General features: G+C 42.8%; 1 protein-coding gene across 2 annotated transcripts in view; it reads right to left on the reverse strand.

The window, feature by feature from the left end:
- The window catches only part of VSIG2 (V-set and immunoglobulin domain containing 2), an 879569-nt gene that overhangs the window by 355723 nt on the left and 504463 nt on the right, over positions 1-19383 (reverse strand). The window lies entirely within an intron of this gene.

The following is a 19383-nucleotide window of genomic DNA, read 5'->3' on the forward strand; positions in this document are numbered from 1 at the left end:
TCTGATGCTAGGAGTACACAGCCATTACATGGGTAGGGAAAGGTTGTGAGCATTGCCTGGCATCAATGTTACTATATGTGTGTGCGTAAGATGAAGGTTTTTAGCCCTTTCTGTGGTGAGTCAGTGTGCTGTGCATTGCCTCTTAGACAATGCAAGGGCATATTGAACATGTCTATATCTGTCTATACCCACAGCAGCTGCTGATTCTCCCCTGACTCTTCACCTGCATGAGGCTATAGTGACTTTGTCATTGGTGGTGGGATGTGTGCTCCTTTCCCTTGTTGATCCTGCTGAAGCTGTTTTCTCAGAATGATGTTGTGAAGCATCACACAGACAGTTAAGATTTCAGTAAGTCTACGTGGCTTGTAGTGCATGGCTCCCCCAGCTGTATCTAGGCACTGGAACCATGATTTCAGCAGCCCAAGCACACTCTATATGATATTTCTGGTTTGAGCGTGTGCCTCATTATGACATTCTTCAGCAGATATGTGTGCATTTCTGATGGGTGCCATCAGCCATGGATCCAGTGCATAAACTGCATCCCCCCAGTAAATGACCCTGTGGGATAATACCCCTAGTGAACATCTGATAAGGTTGGGAGGTGTGCCAGATATGTGAGTCATGGTAACTGCCTGGGTTGCCAGCACACAGATTCAAGATGATTCCCTTAGAATTACACATGACTTGGCAGTTACTGGAGTGGATGCCCTTTCTATTTATGTTGACCCTTCCCTGTTCCCCAAGTGGTACATTGATTTCTATATGTGTACAACCTATGGCACCCAGTACATCAGGGTAGTGTGTTACAGGGTAGAACTCTTGCATATTTGTGGCCCTGTTTTCAGGAGTACAGGGAAAACATATGTAGCCACTGGCATGTTGAGCATAGCATTCAGGAATTGCTGGAGGATCCTGGATGCTGATGCCTGTGACAATGCCAGCATGTCCCCTGTTGGTCTTTGAAAGTTCCCTATAGCTAAAACTCTAGGTGCTACACATACCTTTGACTCCACTGGTATTGGTTCCCCTTGGTTTGCCCTGGGTCTGAGTTGAGGACGACAGAGGTTGCAGAGTTTCTGTAGTGTGTCTCTATCTACCATGTAGCACTCTACAATTTCCACCTCATGCAGATTGTGATAAGTTAACTGGGATCTGAAAACTCTTCTCCTTCTTGGCTGTGGTCTATTAGCAGCAGCAGCATAGACTTCAGCCTGATGCACACGCACATTAATTAAAGCAACAGCAGCTCATAACATTCTTTCTGTGACTGTATTCTAATTGGTTTTGGAATTCATGGGGAAAACCAGCACTGAGTCTACATGGTTGCTTTATAGCTTGTTAAATAACTTCCCCATCTTGGATTGGTTAATTAGCATACAATTCATCTGTTTATGCTACCCTGTTTACCATGGATGCTCAGCTCTACACACCATGTACAGCCACTTACTGAATACAAACCAGTGTGCAACTGTATGCCCTTTGCGGCATGACATGCACACCATCGTAGCAGACTTCACAGGGTTTATTGAATCTGCCCTATACTTTAAAATGCACAAATTTAAAAAAGTTTATTTTTATGTGTTGCTGCAGGACCCATTATTAGGAGCTGGGGTGTTAAGTATATGTTAAACATCAAGGAATATGAGTAGCAAATAAAATTTAATGCCACAAATTCTGCACGCTTGAATGACCATATTCATTTTAAATGTGTTTTAAATAAACAGAGGTTTAGGACAAAGTACACAAAATGATTTTAAAAAAGGGACATGACTGGATGTGTCCTGTGGATTAAGATCAAGTGAAAGAACTGATTTTAAAGAAGGAATCTGTAATTTGTTTTAGATGATGTGATTTTTGTACTGTTTTATTAACTGAGTTTTATCTTGTAGTCAGAGTCTGAAGAATTCTGAATGTGAACAGATGAAAGGGCTCACTCTGTGTGTAATAAAGTGCTGGTTTAAGGAACAGCACAGTGGATTTGAGATTTTTTTCTTGTTTTTATTTTGTTTTTAAAGTCTGGTGCCAGGTGTTTGTCCATTCTGTTTTTATTTTATTTTATTGTTCCCCTTTACTCTGCCCTTATTAGGCCACGCAATGAGTATGATGCCTCTCTTTGGCATGTATCTGTCTAGACATATGCAACAACTGAAACACCCACAGAGATACCTTACTAAAAGGATATAAGGCCTAAACAATATCTTCTCATTATACTTGGCATCCTATAGACTGCTAAGAGGTAGCCTGTGTCTGGTATGCAATATATCCAACAACTGAATACGGAAGGATTTACTGCACATCACCAAGTGAAATAGCATAAAAAATACTCGGCCTAGGAATCTAAACCTCTTCTGCAACATCAGAACAGTTTGCATGGGCAGGTATATCCCTCAGAGGATATCAAAGCTCTGGAACAGACTCCCCATCCCTGTAAAATAGAGCTCATGCCTGCCCATATTCAAGCATAACATACATCTGGATAGGAAACATAAACCTTCCCCAGGACTACCCACTGCATTACTGGACAGAGGCAGCTCCTATATTTCTATATCCTATATTTAACCCATCAAGAGTCCCCTCAAATTATTTATGGTATGATCCCAGTTATTCTCACTAGGAATAATATATAATTATCACCCATGACAGGGGTAAGGCCAATCCAACACCAAATGGGATAGATTAATTCAAGCACCACAAGGGAAAATGGCTAGGTTTAAAATGGCCTGCAAGGGCAGCTAGCCTACTACTTACCTTTGAGCCTATTAAATCAGAACACTGCATTTATCCAGGAAAAATAATTACATTAGTATGTTATGACACCAAAAGGTACAAATAAACTGGCAAAAGGATCTAAACTGATGATTAAATCTAATCAGAAAAAAAGGTTTGCATATATCAACTTTAGGAAGGAATGTATCTGATGTGAAATATGTACTCTGTGCTTTTAAGAAATGTAAAAAGTCAATAATGTAGACATTATTTTTATGAAGAATTACTAAATTCTTAGCTGTGTGGTTCTGTGTTTCTGTGGTGTACAAGGATTACACCCTGATAGGTGGCCAGGCATCGATTAGTGGCTTGAGTGCCTGTGGGAGTTGGTCATAGACAATAGGAGTGAGCATCTGTTTCTGGATCACCCATCCTGGGGATGAAGTTTACTTTGGTTCACCACTTGGATGATACCTAGTGAGAATACCAAGTGTTGCACCACAAACAAGGATATAGGGAGAGTGCATTGCTGTGGTACAGATGCTCTGACCAGAGGATTTGACATGTGGAGGCATACTAATCATAGCTGCCACATACTCAGAACAGGAGGGGTGCTCCACTAACCGAGAGTAGAACATCTTACAGGAACAGCAGCATGCTTCTCCACTCCACTGCCTACCATCTAGTTCTCACAACTAGGGGTATCAACAGGCCAAAAGGGTTTGTCAGGCAGAAACTAGTAAGCTGTAGATCTTGTGTGAATCATGATGACAAGGTGCCCAGCTTCTGTCCCTGTAGAACAAATGAGCCAAATAAGTGCAGGTAAACAACCCACCTGGTGAGGCTCTGTGGGGAAAATATATATATATATATATATATATAAATAGTAGATTATTTTCTTAAAAATAATGTAGGTGTGTACTAGGCTAATGGCCCTGGTGCCTTTACAAACCTAGTGTATAGATGTGCCCTGGCATCGTGCCGCCTGACATTAGTTCCCAGTGCCTCTATCAAGTAGAGCCACTGGAGTGATCCCCTGGGTGAACTTTCTATTTCCCATCCACTCATCAAGATTTCTGAGGGGCAGTGAGGTGCTCTGCTTGCCATGTATTCTATTCCTGAGCATAGGTAGTCTCTGGGTAATGAACCTGTCCTTCCAGCATGTTCTGTTGATTGTGGTAATGAGGTTGAGGTCTCTAGAGTGTGTTGTACGGATGGATTGGGATTTCTTTAAATGTAGCATTTCTAACAGAGCTGGGTCAGGCATGGCTTTGTAAGCCAAGCAGAGATCACCTCTTAGTAGACAATATGATACAGAGAATAGCTGGAGTTTTTTGAGTCGGTCCATGTAGGGCATGTGTTTAAGGCCTACAATCCTCTTTGTGAGGTACTTTTGTGGCCTTTCCAGCTGTTGCATGTGTCTAGTGAGGTACATGCCAAATGGGGCATTATATTTGATGAGTGATGGCCTGATGAGGGAAGAGTAGAGAGAGATGATGACCTCTTTCTTCCTGGATGCAAAACCCTTGGTAATGACATGTGCCACATAGAAAGACTTTCTGACCACAGTGGCAATGTGGTGGTCAAAGGAGAGGTTGCTGTCAACCTGTGTCCCCAGATCTCTTATAACACCTTCAGTGTTCAGTGGGCTCCCATCAATGTGGTAATTAGTGGGAACTGAGTTTTTCTCAAAGGGAATGATGACATGTTTTTTGGCATTAAGCTTAAGGCCATGGTTTCGACACCAGTCATTGGTCTCAATGAGGCCTTTCTGTAGGATGTCTATATCACATGGGCAGTTAATAATAGCTCCCAGCTTGCAGTCATCTGTGAAGTTGGTCAGCCAGAGTCCCTCTGTGTTGGCCTGGACTTCTGAGAAGTAGATGCCAAACAGGAGAGGACCCAGGACCGATCTCTGTGGGACTTCACTCGTGACTGGTTGGCAGTCTGACTTGGAGTCCGCTACTTTCACACTGTGAGTTCTATCTGTGAGTCAATTTGCAACCCACCTAGTGATATAAGAGTTGATGCCAAGTTTGGTGAGTTTATCAATAATTCCTGAGTGGGGAATGGTATCAAAGGCCTTGGCCAGATCAAGGTAGGCTGTATGAACTTTCTTGCCCTCATCCACAGCTCTGGTGACTGACTCAAAGTAGTCAACCAGGTCGAGCAGGCCTGATCTACCTTTCACAAAACCAAATTGTGTGGGCTCTAGAGTTTGGAGATTCCCTATATCCTTGTTAATTAGGTCCATGATGTCTCGCTCCATAGCCTTACATATCAGACTCATCTTGCTAATGGGGCGATAATTCCCAGGTTCTGTAGTCACTCCCCTTTATGGAGAGGGATGTGGTTGTAGCAGTGTGCCATTCAGTGGGGACAAAGCCTGAAGTGAGTCTGTGATTGAACAGGGCACACAGATGTGGTGCCAATTCACTTTGTAGTTCATGTAGAACACATCCAGGGATATTGTTAGGTCCCATGAAAGCAGTATTCTTGGCCTTGGACAATGCAGCTTTAACCTGTGCTGCAGTAATGCTGGGTGCCTGGCATTCCTCCGTTATTATGATTGGTCCTTTAGGGGGGAGAGATGAGTAAAGTTGGCACTGAATCTGTCGGCCAGTATGTTGGCACTATCTGTTGGCTCAGTATAGGAGGTACCATTATGCAGTAACTCAGAGCAAACCTGGGTATTGCCATGGAGATTCTTGATATAAATTTAGAAGGCTTTGTGGTTGTTTTTAGTGTCTGCTGCAACTCTGCCTTCATAGCCAGTTTTAGAGGTTTTGATGAGGGATATCAATATTTTGTTGAGGCTAATAAGGGAGTTTTTCCAGTCTTGGACTTCACCTTTTTCTGCAACAGTTTCTTCCTTCTGTTGTAGAGTTTATTAATAGCAGGGGACCACCAGATTGGCTTCCTTTTTTTGGAGGAGAGAATCTTGGTTCTGTTGGGTATGGCTACTTCCATGCATTTATGTACGTGTTCATACAGTGCACTGGTGTATGATTCAGCAGTCATGCATCTATTTTCCATTGACATGGGTGCCATGAAGTTAGCCACCAGATCTGGAGACGTTTTTCATGGTAGTTACCTTTACAGGGGTGTGTGGGTGAGGTGTGGATTTCCATGGTAATTAGTTTGTGGTCAGATCTAACCAGGGAGGAATTGACTACTGGTGCAGAGCAATGGTTGCCCATTTTAGTAATAACCAGGTCATGGATGTTGCTTCCTCTAGTGGGGGTAAGAATGAGCTGGTCCAGAGCATTGGAATTGATGAATTCCAGGAAACGTTGGGTCAGTGTATTGGTGCATGAGTAGTTTTCCCAGTTGATGGAGGGATAGCTGAAGTCACCTAGTATGAGAGTGTTGGGTTGGACCCTAATAGTTTCCAGGGTGCTTAGGAACGGGGAGTGAGAGTCTTGGGACATGGTTGGGGACCTATAGCAGGCTACGACCTGAATCACTGTCTTAGCCAATGTTGGTTGTACCTGAAGTATCTCAGATGTGTTATGCTGGGCTACTAGTCTGGAGGTGTGCATATTCTTTATGAATATGGAGACACGACCACCTTTGGAGCTTCGGTCCATGTTCTGGGGCTGAAAGGTGTGGAATGAGTTATAACCTGGTAGCGCAGGGATGCTTTCTGCTGCTTTAAACCATTACATTATCTAAACTGAATATCTAGCATTTATTAAACCTCATAAATAAAATAGATAAAGGAATAAATTAAAAATCTGAAGTTAAATAAAGTTAAATAAAGTACCAAGAAGAGATAAAATAATATGAGAATTTTTATACGCTATGCCTGATTAGTGTATCATAACTGAAAAATGTGTTTGCTAACACTTAAAATTATACAATTCCTCTATCTTCAAAGTATACTTTGACAATGTGAATAATAAAACAAAACAAAGTTCTAATTCATTGTGCATCATATATACCCTTATCATTATTAAATATGAAATCATTATAACTAATCTTGGGATTCAATAAAGTTCCGTGCAAGAATAAACTGTTCTTGCAAGGAATGGATCATGTCCATACAGCACAGCAGCATGCCTTACATATTCATGAAGGTACGCTGCTGTCACACCTACATGTACACGATCCATGAATGACTGCAGGTGTGTAACAGAAGTGCCTGCACATGTAACACGCCCCCTTCACTCAGAAAGTGCCGTTATGGCACTGTTAAAAATAAATAAAAAGAGGTGGATGTGGATATACTGCAAAAGTGTGCAGATATTGGCAGAATGCATTCCACAGACATGCATCTGGAATGTATCTCCTGGGGACTCTGCTGAAAATAGGCTCCATCCTGGTCGGACTTTCCTGGTCAACAAATGTTAAATAAAAAATATATATAAATAAATGCATAAAGTTATCGGTGACATGCTTGAGTTTCCAGACTGCATACACCTCAAAAAATACATGCTAACACAAAACCCGTTATCCTATGCACTTTTAAAGTGCTATAATCGTCCCTAGTTTTGCACCTTTGTTCCTCCATTACATCTGGCTTTGTCCAGATTTCATGCTGAAAGAGGTTGGAGGTATGTGCATACCCCTAAAGTGAGAAAAAGTTAAATTCCATTTAGATTCTCTATTTTTTTTATTAACCCAAGTAAAATTTAAGCATAGTTGAGTGGGTGTGCGCATCACGCAGCTATGCTTAGCATAGCTGAAATATCCAAAGGAGCTAAGTAGAAATATATGAGTAAAATGAGTAAGCTGAAATAGTGTAGTGGTTAGAACTTCCACTTTGCATGCAGGTATTCACGGTTCGAGCCCCAATGAAGTCTGTTCACTTTTATATGTAAAAGTGATATGTTTTAATAACTGAGGTAGTAAATAATATTTTTCACCCAGGGTAGCGTATCAGGTCCAAAAATGTGGTGTCAGTCCAGAAAAGATGTGAAACCCCCATATAAATACTAGTGCCCCATGTAGTACAGTAACACAAGAATAAATATAATGAAAGCACATAGGGGGATGTCAGGGAAGGTAAACCCCACCATTAACTGGCAAAACTACTCATGTACCAACTCCTTCATTCAATGCTTTCTGGAATACATAAATTCCAATGCACTGGATCAACTTATCCACACCCCCACCAGGGGCAACAATATCCTAGACCTAGTCATTACCAACATGAGTGACTAGTGTTCCACTCCTGAAGTCAACTGCTCATTGGTCCGATCGACCATAAGCTAATCACCCTAGATATCCACATCCCACACCCACCCACCATTAAGGAAACCATGGAAACCATGGTAAACAATTTCTCCAAAGTCAACGTCATGCTTCTTAAGACAGAAGTGGTGAACTTCATGACACCCATGCAGATGACTTCTGAATCCTACACAAATGCACTCTATAAGCACTTACACAAGTGCATGGATCGTGCTATCCCCAACAGAACCAAGATGCTATCCTCCAAAAAAAAGCTTGTTGCTATCAGTATAACTTGCATGCTGTTATAATATCCACTGTTGTTCCATATATGCATGTGTTCCATTTGCTATGCCACTGTTCCAGACTTGTTATATGGGGTCAACTAGAACACCCATGCATGCTGTTATAACTAACCATGAAATGTGTGGTTCATGACTAACCATATTAAATAATTATATATCATATTATATTTTTCTATTATAACCATTCTAATATTTACTAAAACCTCAACACCATAGCAAGTCTAGGAAGCCAGATCCCGAAGGATCTTCCTGTCCCACCACATGTGGCTATGGCACCGGGTCCCAGCATGTCTGGGACCCACCCCGGGACCTCCTCATCTGCTGGTGCTGCACCAGCTTGGGGTTGAACTGCCTCAGGGGATGGGGCTCCTCCTACCCCTGAGAGTAGGCATGGAGAGGACACTGTCACCCATACACATGTCCGGGGTCTGGTGCGTAGCGAGCTCCAAAAGGAGTTTGGAGCTCACTTATGCCAGTTTGAGGCCAGTGTGGTGCATCTTGAGAGTCAGCTTGCCCCTCTTGCTCAGTCCCCAGCACAGCCACATTTAGGCCATGAAGGTGCATTGGTGACTGCCTATGGGTGGGGACATCAGTCCCACTGTAACCACTTAGGGGCTCATGTGCATCCGATTCCCAACACCCTCCCTGTCCAAAGTGTTTACCCCCAACATGTGTCATATACCACCACTGTTTGCTGTCTTGTCTGCCTTGTCTATATTCCTACCCAACTTACTTCCCCAATTATACTTGCTATTTTTCCCCAACATCCCACTCTCACCTTAAAAAAAGGGCAATCTGTCCCAAAAAAAAAATACGCCCCATACATAGTTGTCCATTTCACACACGTGCCCACTGGACACATGTAATCTGGTCCAAATGGCCTGACAATAAATTATTGTTTTCCTTACTCCTCTCTCTGGGGTTTGAGTGTCCAAATTTACCCCCAAATTTTGTAGAAGTGCACAGCTGTTGCTGTAGAAGAAATGGACAGCTATGGACCTCCCCTACTCCTTTCATCTTGTTTTACCCTCTGCGTGCCCCTTTTTTCACCACTTTCCTATCACCCCTTTTTTCTTTTCTTTTAAAGAAATTAGCACAGGGGTAAGAGGGAGTAAACAGCAGTAAGCGAGTTTGCATGATGCTAAGTGATGCCTACACCGATTAAGCATTTTTACATTTAACCATGTGTTGGCATTGCTTACCGTCACACAAACCCATGCAAACCCTCTTACACCTGCTTAAAACTGCCTTAATCACCTTGTCTCCATCATCGACTGTTCTGCCCAGCAACAAAATAATCAACCCTCCCAAATCTTGAGCCCAGGACCCTGTACACTATAGTCAGAAGAATTTACCACTACACCATCTGAGATGCAACAATAAATGCTGTTTTTTCAAATATATCATTCAGTACAAGACTAGAATAGAAGGAAACAAAATGTGTGGAATCAGTCATATTTAGTATATATAAATATACACATATAGATGTGTATGGTGATAGATAAATATGAAAAAGTATATATAACAATAAACAATAAACTTCCATTTTATTTTACTTTTGCGATTGGCGATCTTATTTGTGGTCCCGAAGGTCTTCAGGAGAGTCGTCCATGTTTTTTTTTCTTCTATATATATATCAGATATATTGAGATATACATATGAAACAAATACATATAGAATATATACAAATATATTTTCATAGAACTATAGATGTAGATATACAAAAAGGAATTATGTATATATATATATATATATATATATATATATATATATATATATATATATATATATATATATATATATATATATATATATATATATATATATATATATATATACAGGAAGAAATGGAAACAGATGATCCGCTGTGGCGAACCCTAATGTATATATGTATATATATGTATATATATATATATATATATATATATATATATATATATATATATATATATATATATATATATAGAGAGAGAGAGAGATATCTATATATGTATATATATATATATATATATATATATATATATATATATATATATATATATATATATATAGATATATGCTCATAACATGTAGTGCAGTCATACGTCAGCATCATACCTCTACACCTGTTACTGCAAGAATGTTGTAGAAAGGCTGTCAAAATGGGAGGACAATGGGCCAAGACTAGAGACATAATGTAAGTACTGCAGTTATAAATGTAGAATGTTGCTACAGTAACAGGGGTTGTGTCAGCATACATGTGCAGAAGGATTTGAGTTCTGAAACTGAAATGTATGTCATCATTTACTGACAGAAATCCTCACATCACCACACTGATTTAACAGAGAAATGAAAACAACATGATTCTGTGGAACAGACCAGAAATATGAGCAATAAACCTGGACAGTCTGAAACAATCTCAGCAGTCAAGCGGTATGCTATGAACCCCTTAGTGTAACAAATCTGGACCAAGCCTGACAAAGGGGGTGGGGTTAAAGCCATGAAAATGGGGGCATATCTCCATTACTGGAGTAGATAAGCTGACACAGTTGATGCAGTAACACCCTCCTGTCTGTTCTAGCATATACTGACTGGAATAGCAGCAGAAGTCCAAAACCCAATTACTTCCCACTAGTTAGTGACTTAAATCTTCACATCATCCCACTGATGTGTCAGAAATACACAACACTTATGGGAGCCAGGCAACAGTACATAAGACAAATATCTGGACAAAACATCACATTAGGGAAACTACACTGAGCTGCTAAGCATGTCACCAAACAGCGTCCACACTACAGTCAGACTGACACAACATTAACCCATATCTGCTACAGGGAACTACACATGTATTTGCAAATATAGCAGACACTACAGGGATGTCACAGCACTGAAAAAGACACCAGTGTGAAAGTGCATACCCACAACCAATTTCACCACAGTCACAGTGACATATTCATCATCATCTTCTTACGGCTGTTCCCGTTAGGGGTCGCCACAGCGGATCATCTGTTTCCATTTCTTCCTGTCCTCTGCATCTTGCTCTGTCACACCAACCACCTGCATGTCCTCTATCACCACATCCATAAACCTTATCTTAGGCCTTCCTCTTTTCCTGTTACCTGGTAGCTTCATCCTTAGCATCTTTTTCCAATATACTCAGCATCCATCCTCAGCACATGTCCAAACCAACGTAATCTTACCTCTCTGGCTTTGTCTCCAAACCTTCGAACCTGGGCTGACCCTCTAATATACTTATTCCTAATCCTGTCCACCTTTGTCACACCCAGTACAAATCTTAACATCTTTAACTCTGCCACATCCAGCTCTAACTCCTGCTTTTTGTCAATGCTACTGTCTCCAACCCATATAACATAGCTGGTCTCACTACCCTCTTGTAGACCTTCCCTTTCACTCTTACTGGAACGCGTCTGTCACAAATCACTCCTAACACTCTTCTCCACCCATCACTCCTAACACTCTTCTCCACCCACTCCATCTTGCCTGTACTCTCTTCTTCACCTCTACCCTGCATTCCACATTACTCTAAACTGTTGTTCCTATGTATTTAAACTTATCCATCTTTACAAGCTGTACTCACTGCATCCTTACCATTCCTCTATCTTCCCTCCCATTCACAGACACATAGTCTGTCCTTTAGTCCTGTTGACCATCAACCCCCCCCATCTAGACCATAACTCTACCTCTCCAGGGTCTCCTCAACCTGTTCCCTACTCCCACTACAGACCACAATGCCATCTGAAAACAGCACAGTCAACAGGGACCCCTGTCTGATCATGTCTGTCAACCCTGTCCATCACCACTGCAAATAAGAAAAGAAAAGAAAAGAAAAGAGCTGATCCCTGATGTACTCCCACCTCCACCTTAAATGCACCTGTCACTCCCAACACAGAACTAACTGCTGTCACACTAGCCTTTTACATATCCTGTAGCATGGATTCCTCATCCACTCCTGACCTCCCATACAGTATCACAACTCCTCTCTAAGCATCTTGTCATATGCTGTCTCTAAGTCCTCTAAGACACAACACAGCTACTTCTGACCTTCTCTGTATGTCTACATCAACACTCTCAGCACAAACATCACATTTGTACTGATCTCTCCAGGCATGAAACCATACTGCTGATCAGTAATCCTCACCACCCTTCTTAGCCTAGCTTCCACCACCCTTTACCATTACCTCATGCTGTGACTGATCAATGATATCTCTCTTAAGTTACTACAGCTCTGCACACCACCATTATTCTTATAAGCAGTACCAAAACACATTTTCTCCACTCCTCATGCATCTTCTCACTTTCCAAGATTACAGTAAACAATCCGGTTGAAAAGAACTCTGCCATTTCTCCAATACACCTCCATGCATCCACAGGTATGTCATCTGAACCAACAACCTTTCCATTCTCAAACCTCTTCATAGCTATCCTTACTCCCACCTTGATAATCTGTTGCACTTCCTGATTCACCATACCCACATCATCCAACCACATCTCTCTCTCTAATTCTCCTCATTCATACAGCCCAATAAAGTACTGTTTCCATTTGCTGTACACAGTCACCTCACTTGTGAGTATGTTCCCCCCATTATCCTTTATCACCCTTATTTGCTGCACATCCTTCTTAGCTATGTGCCTCTGTCGAGCCAATTGGTACAGGTCCTATTCTCCATCCTTGTTATCCAACATTACATACAACCATTCAGACCCCCCCCCCCCGTCCTTAGTCTTTGCTACCATTCTCTTTGTCATGCACCCCATCCCCTTATACTCCTGTCAACTTTCTTCTTCTGTCTGACAATCTCACTTCTCCTTCGACAACCTCATTCTCTATATACTCCCCTGTACTTACTCATTACACCAACAGGTCTCCTTGTCCTCCTTCCTCTGTCCAGATGTCACCAGATGTCACACCAAGCCCCCTTCCACTCATCTCCCTTACTAGTTTGGATATATTTAACCACATGTGGTTACTCTTCACTGCCACTGACTACCTGTCATAACTCTTCCTTAAACTCAACCTCACAATCACCCTTTGTCAGTACCTACCATTTGATCCATGGTGCTGCCCTCAAACTCCTCCTCCTCTTCTTGATCACCAACAACATCCCACAGGCCAACATTCCATGCTGCCTAAATACATTTTCCCCATTCACCCAATTTACAGTTTCCAGTCTCCTTCAAACAGGCCTGCCTGCATAGGGAATAATCCCCCTGTGTGCATCTTCCTCCACTCTTGTATGTCACCCTATACCCCTTGGTCTGGTAAAAATATGTATTCACCACAGCCATGTCCAACCTCTTTTGCAAACTCCAACACAATCTCACCTTCTGCATTCCTTTGCTTAGCACCATACCTGCCCATCACTTCTGTATCTCCTCTGTCCCCTACACCAACTTGCCCATTGAAATCTGCTCCAATCATCACTCTCTCATCCTTGGGTACAGTCATCACCACTTCATCCAACCAGTCCAAAGTACATCACTTTTATCCCCCACACACGCAACTAGTAGAGCATATGCACTAACAACTGTCATCATTACACTATTAATTCCCAGCTGCATAAACCTTGCTCTACCCAACACTCCTACCACTGCCAAACACACTTGGCATAATGCTCCATTAGGTTAACACCTACACCATTTCCCCTCACATACACACCACGTTAGAACTATTTGTACCCGAATATGATACACACAGCCATAACCCTCTTCTATCTGGTATGTGGCACACACAATATAGCCACCTTTCATCTGTCCATCATATCAACTAGCTCAGTACCGATACCAGCCATACACGCAACAGTAAACATTCCTAGCACTCACTACCACACTCCTAGCCTTTCCCCTCTCTGCCTGCCATAGGAGCATTACACATCCTCCAGTGTATGACTGTGAATGCAAAGGCTACCCAACTACCCAATGACATACGTGTGTTACAGCAATATGAAGACAGTGTCAGAAATGTTAGCCCATAGCCCACTATGTATGTGTGGCATCCTCCAGATGTCCTGCCCTACCAGGTTGGCAGGAATTACTAAGCAACCAAAGTGTTATCACAGTGTGCCATACTAACATAGAACAGAAATGTATAGCATTTATTACCTGTGCAGATGTATGCATGTATGGGTAGGTGTACCTGGCTGACTCATAACACCTGACATGGGATGCAAAAGATCACTTTAATGAGCTATACATGTCATGCATTTGTGCAATCTTACTGTCTGTGTATCCAACAGAGTTACACTTTTACAGCTAATGGTTGTTGCAATGCCCTGACACAGACATGGGTACTAGCATAAGCAGAAGTATCATGTAGACATTTTATAGTTATCCAGCTGTGTTACGACTTCATGTCCATGCCTGCTACAAACAGTTATATGAACACCCACATAGCTGTATGGCCTCAGCAATACCTTACTTGTACAACCTGTCTCCACGTAGAGTAAACCCCTTTGCTGGACAGCAGTAATGCACAAAGCACATAATGGGATGCTATACTGGCTGTACTGGCTGCACAGGGAAAAGTAGGAGCGGGCACCAACTGGCCAGCATGTCATCCTTTGTCTGAATGACCACAGTAGGTCACAGGTGGATTACTGTAAGGCTGACTATGAGTACAAATTGGACACATCCACTGAGGGCAACCAGAAGGCCATCTTCATATATGTCTGCAGTCTCAGAGGTAACAACCCATCCCACCCTGTAATGGAGGTCAATCAAAGCACATACACACACACCATAGCTACAGCAAACCTGCTGCAGACACGTTTAGGCCAAACATCACTCCCTGCCTTAACATCAGTATAGGTGGATATGCACACCACATGCACCCATACCCTCATCATCATGGATCAGGTGCAAAATGCCTACTTAAATGTAAAAATAGCAAGTCCCCTTGGGGACTGATAACATTCCTGTCTGCATCCTACAAGAACCCAGACATATGCTTCCAGATTCATTACACACTGTATGCAAGCCAAGCCTGAGTAGCATTGACATCCCATCTACAAGGAACACGGACACTGTTACCACTCTATGCAAATGTGAATGGTTGTTTATGAAATGTACTGGTCCTCAATGTGAGAACATGATACAACAGGACCAGAAGTACAATGCATGTTCATACAGTGATACTGGATGGGGTATGATGTGTTTCTATGTAGTAGCTACCGATACTCATTAGTCATGTATTGTCTCTGTAAAGAACTCTGGGCAATGTCTGCGGTCCTGTGATGTTTCCCTGTTTATGTCTTCCAAGTGTCATGCAACGCCAGATGCCTTATTTGGAACAGGAGACTGCAGCCATAATTGAGGCCATCCTGCAGAACTGTGACATACTCTTCAGTCGGGGTCGCCAACATCGGGAGAGGACTGCCCTATGGGATGATACAATTCAAAGAGTTAGTACCTTGGGCCACCATGGATGTATGTATGATCAGGTCTGGCACAGAGCGACTGACCTGATTCTGTGTGCCTGGTGAAGGGCTGCTGCCATAGTGAGGGACCGTGCTGCTATAGGTGGGGAGTCCCACTTACAGCAATGGAGGAGCTCCTGGCCAACTTCAGGGTAGCCCCCACACAACCATCTACACAGCAAATATCAGTCATGGAGGTGGGTGGCACCCAGACAACAGGCAATGAGTGTCCAGGTAAGGAAAATGTGCACATCAATGTAATGAGATAGCATTACCACTATAGAGTCTTTAGATGCATATGTCAGTGCAAAATAGAATAGTGGGTGAGATTTAGTAATGCAAACAGGTGCACATCTATGGTAAAGGATAGCGAATTGTGCAATATCATAGTTTATACTGTACCTGTGCATAAATGTAGCATTAATCTTTGACCAATGCCTTTTGTGAATCTGCTGACAATACCTCTAGCTCCCCACTACCTAGGTCCCTCCCGTCTATACGAGGTACAGCAGCCTGAAGCCAGTGGGTATGAGATTTTACTGTTGTGGCTCACCACTACCCCAGGCTTGTTAAGGTCATGCATGTGACCACGCACACAACTGTTATACTCAGCAGCCATTTGCCAATATCTGCATGATCACTTGTGGTGGGGTTCACTGCATAATATCACAGTGGATATCACGGGGGCCTGTTTGCATGAGATGTCACATATCTGTAGCATACCTCACAAACATGTCATTGCAGGACATATGGATAAAGATTGCCAAAATGTGGGGATAAAGGGCAAAGAGTGGGGATATATTGTATACATTAGTGTTATACAGTGCATATAAAAGGTGTACACACCTGTTAAAATGCCAGGTATTTGTGATATACGACAATGGGAGCACAATACACAACACCAAATTGATCCAACCTTTCATGTGACCTATAATCTGTACAATACAATTGGGAAACAAAGAAATCTGTTAGGGGAACAAGTATGTGACATGAACATTGTCCAGGAAGCTAGATGCATATGTGTACACAGGGTAAAGCTCATACTGTGGTGTAGCAGTGTTTCATAAAATCACAGCAGTACATCATATTTGATACACATCTGCCATCAATTACGGACACTTGGATTAACTGCAAATAACAGTCAGCTCATATATCAATAATATCCTAACACAGACCCACAGTTGCCTGCTACAGCAAAAGCCATAGTTCACATACAGCTTAACATGCTTCAAAGGGATCACATTTTAGAAAGGTATCATCCCTACATGTATGTTGAGAATACAATACCAAAATTGTCCAGGGAAGCTGCCAGGAGCCATACAGCAACACTGAAGGAGTTTCAGACATCTCTGACAAGTACTGGGTGTGTATTATATGCGACAACAATCTTCCATGGTCTCCACATGTCTTGCCTATAGGGTGTGTTTGGAAGATGACAGCTGTTCCTCACAACAAACAACATCCAGTCCTGGGCAACATCTGGACAACAGTACATCAGCTTTTCAAAATGCATGTGTGGAAAGGTGTTAAGGTGTTATGAGACCAAGGTTAAACTCTCTTTGTCCACAAATCGGTCATGTTAGTTTGTCCCAATAACAGCACTGCACAACAGCAGAACAACACTACCCACACAATGAAGCCGGGTGATGGCAGTGTCCTGTTTTGGTTTTGCTGTTCAATAGCTTGAACTGGGCTGTAGCCGATTTGGAGTGTATTATGACCGGTTTCAAACACTGGTCCCTTGTGGCTATAATCCTTCTGGTGTCTGCCACATAGCTGTGGATGGGGAGGAATTCCAACATTGCACACAACAATGGCCCACACCTTACATCCAACTGAACAAAAGGATGACTTCACAAGAACACAATCAACTGTCTGCTGTGGCCAGTCCTGGGTCCACACCTGAATACAATACACAATCTGTGTGGTGACCTGACGAGCGCTGTGCACCTTGCAATCTGACAGATTTGAGGTGTTTTGCAAGGGAGAGTGTGCAAACATTGCCATGTCAAGATGTGCCATGCTGATACACACCTTCCCAAGAGGACTGAATGCTGTGTTGAGATCACAGGTGCTTTACCAAAGTATCAGTTTGCAGGTGTGCACCCCCATACTACCCAGCTATTGTACTGATAATCATTTACAATATCTTACCCCTATGTTATGTGTATGCTCTTCAATTGGAGTGCACAGGTTATATGTCATACAAAATGGTGGAAATGTTATGGCATTATCACTGGTGTCTCATGTGATCTGTTACAAAAGCCTTGCATGTTGAAAAGGGCTTGTACACTTACTATATCAACTGTAAGCTTGGGAAGTTGTCTGAGTAACTACCCTTGTTTTTGAATACATGTACTGCAGGTTATGACATCTGCAAATCACAGTATGACATTAAGTAGGTTCATCAATCCACTGGTCAAACCAGTAATGTATCAGACAAATATTGGAGGTATGAGCAGCAGACAGGAGATATGACCCACATATATAGATATTCCTGGAAACTCTATACAGTTCTGTAGATTTAGCCACAGTGCTATACAGGTGAACAGCAGTAATGTTTACATGGGTGCAGTGTGTTCTAGGTGAAGGCTCACCAACATATAAAAACACTCACCTATCCCAGTGGTGTAAATTAGTAGTAACAGTAAGTTGAAATATATGCACTGCATGATGTTGAGGGCCTGTCCAGAGTGTGACTGTTTTGGTCTGAGTGAGTGTCATGACTGTCATCTTTTGCCTAATGTGACGTCTGTGGAATGCCTCTGGGACACCTCATGTGTGTGTGTGTGACTGTGTGTGTGAGTGAGTGTGTGAGTGAGTGTGTGTGCCAGTAAGCCTTATAGTGCTGACAGTAATGTACATTTGTTGTCCTTTCCTCACAGGTGGACATGGTGGTTGCAGTCCCTCCCACTGTCTAAGTGATGTTAGTTTGATTGATGACTCTGACCATGATGACACCCATAGTGAGGCAGAGGTGGGGTTATCAGGGGCTGCAGCTGTGTCAATGGTTGGCATCCCATCTTTGTCAACCCCATCCCCGCACACAGTCAAAATGCCCACACATTCCTTATCACCCGTGGCCACAACTGAAGGACAGCTGGGTGCTGGCACAGAACATGCAAGTGTGGTGACTATGGCAAATGAACATCCAGGCACTAGCCATAGCCAGAGTGCTGGAGATGTCCCACACAGGCAGGTGGGCAGGGATGTTCTGAGGAGGATGGCTTCCCATCCAGTCCATGTTGAAAGTGCCACTGCTGCAGTAACCGGGTGCATGTTTCAGGCCGTAATGGATGCACAGGCATGTAATGAACATACCACCAGACAAGTGCACAGGCTGGTGGAAGAACATCTCCCTGGTGTCCATGGTAATTTGCATGAACTTATTGCGGTCATGAGTGAGGGCAATGAGCTTGAAGATAGATGGCAGGGTCAGGTCATGGTACACCTCCACTGTGGAGTATCTGTGCTCTAATGTTTGGTGGAGGGGGGGCAGCAGCCATGTGGATGAAGCTCAGCACCATGATCAGCTAGGGGTCCATGTGGCCGTGCACCATCATGCTTCCATAGGGGCAGTAACACCAGCACTGTTGAGGGTGGTGTGCTGTCCATGGCAAGAAGTGGCAGGCCATGGGCATGTGGTCCTGGCCAGTCCCAACAGGGACATGGATCCAGCAGACATCATTCACCATAAGGAAGCAGTACAGTCTCCAGCCTTGTCCCTGGTGGTGCCAGTGATACGCCTGGCAGGTCCAGTTCCCATGTCCGTGGCCGGAGATGGT

This window comes from Protopterus annectens, chromosome 8.part0 (genome assembly GCF_019279795.1).
Source record: "Protopterus annectens isolate FY-2018-M chromosome 8.part0, PAN1.0, whole genome shotgun sequence".
NCBI classification, from domain to species: Eukaryota; Metazoa; Chordata; order Ceratodontiformes; family Protopteridae; genus Protopterus; species Protopterus annectens.